This window comes from Galeopterus variegatus, unplaced genomic scaffold, assembly GCF_000696425.1.
Source record: "Galeopterus variegatus unplaced genomic scaffold, G_variegatus-3.0.2 Scaffold5626, whole genome shotgun sequence".
NCBI lineage: Eukaryota > Metazoa > Chordata > Mammalia > Dermoptera > Cynocephalidae > Galeopterus > Galeopterus variegatus.
This window is the reverse complement of record NW_007731737.1, coordinates 220,552-222,650: the sequence shown is the minus strand read 5'-3', so window position 1 is coordinate 222,650 and position 2,099 is coordinate 220,552.

The window sequence follows — 2,099 nt, the reverse complement described above, 5'->3', positions numbered from 1 at the left end:
TCCAGTGGTTGGTGGACCATTTGCGTGGTGCTTGTGGTGTCTAGTCGCTTTCGCAGCAGCCACGGTAATTGTGGAGGCTGCAGTGGGCAACCTACATGGAGGTGCTGTTTCTGGTATGCTCCTTGGCACTGGTGGTATGCTTGGTTGTGGGGTGTGTCTGATCCCCTTCTCCTTGTCTCTGGTCCCTGGGAAGGCCCCAAGTCACTGGTGCCATGTGCCAGGTTGTGGGAGGTGTATCCAGTCCCCTTCTCCATGCCTCGGGTCACCAGGTGAGACCCAAGGAACTGGCTTGGTGTGCCTGGTTGGGGGAGGGGGGTCCAGTCCCTTTCTCCATGCCTCAGGTCCCTGGGCAGGCCCCAAGATGCTGGCACGATGTGCCTAGTTGAGGGAGGGAAGTCTGGTCCCCTTCTCCATGCCCTGGGTCTCTGGGTGGGCCCCGAGGCACTGGTGTGGCATGCCTGGTTGTGGGAGGAAGGTCCAGTCCCCCTCTCCATGCCCCGGGTTGGCCCTGAGGCATTGGCATGGTGTGCCTGGTTGTGGGAGGGAGGTCCAGTCCCCTTCTCCACACCCCAGGTCCCTGGGTGGGCCCTGAGGTGCTGGCACAGTGTGCCTGGTTGTGGAAGAGAGGTCTGGTCCCCTCTTCCATGTCTTGGGTCCCCAGGCAGGCCCCGAGACACTGGCATGGTGTGCTCGGCTGTGGGAAAGAGATCAGATCCCCTTCTACGTGCCCTGCGTCCATGGGCAAGTCCCAAGGTATGGGCATGGTGTGCCTGGTTGTGGGAGGAGGGTCCAGTCCCCTTCTCCATGCCTTGGGTCCCCATGCTGGCCCCAAGGCACTGGCACAGTTTGCCGGGAAGTGGGAGTGGGGTCTGGTCCCTAGATCCAAGCCTCTGGTTCCCAGGCAGGCCCCAAGGTGCTCATGGTGTGCCCGGGCCGGAACTAATTTTTTGTCCTTTGCTTCTAACATGGGGAAACTTCCTGTGGGAACCAGTACTTGAGCGTGAGGTTGTTTAAATTGCTGCTTTGCTGCTGTTTACCTAGGGAAGGCTTTTTGTGCAGCTCAGGGTTTAATGGTTGATCTTATAGGTACTTCTGTCTCTCCAGAGACCCGGTGGGTCTGTGTTCTATAGAATCTCTGATCTGGGCCTGAGTCTTTTCATCAAACTGCACCCCATGCAATTCTGCATTCCTGACCAGTCCCCTCTGAGTGGTCCTGTGTTGATTGGGGGGCAGGTTGTCTGTTCTTGCTGTGTCCCAGAGTTCTCCTGGTGTTCCCATGTCACCCAACGCTCACGCTCCAAACACTTCCCATGGGACTGGCCCGGTGTCTTCCTTTGCAATGACTCACCAGACTCTGAGTGGCTCCCTTTTTCTGATTGTTCTGGCTTCTTGCTCCTGCATGGGTCCATGGGAACCCTATTAGTGGTCTTGCTGTCCTGGGGGCCACCAAGGCCCTCTTCTCCGCCCCCAAGTAACTCCATCCAAAGGGCACAGCTGTGGCTCCTGCTGGCTCCTGCTGCATGTGCTCAGCAGCTCGAGCCTTGAAGCAGCTGTGGCCTGAAATGCTCAGAGCAGCTTTTTCTTTCTCTCATTGTGGCTTCGCCTGCCTTCATGAACTCCGTAGGTCTCTCCTCCTCTTCCCCTGAGCTCCAGTGGCCCCAGCTTGGCTGTTGTTACATTTTTATAGTTGTAAATTGGTTGATTTGTGGGATAGAGTGATGGTGGGAACCGTTTATTATGCCATCTTGACCAAAACCCCCTAAAACATACTTTTAAGGATATACCCTTCCTTCTGTTACATTAAATTTATCTTACAAATATGTATGCATGTGATATTTTTATTTGTATTTAATTTTAATTTAGTTATAAATATTTTATCATTTCCATTGTGATTTTCTCTGTAAATCATATTTGGGAATGTTTATAAGTTTACAAATACACTTTATTATTATTACTTTTGTTTTTGTTGTTTTTAAGTCACCAATCCATTATTGATTTCTTATTTGTTTGCTCTTTTTGATATCACTTCTAAATGGAATATGTTGAGGCTTCTTTTGAGGCCAGATGCATCATCAATCTTTAATAGTATTTTATGTAAC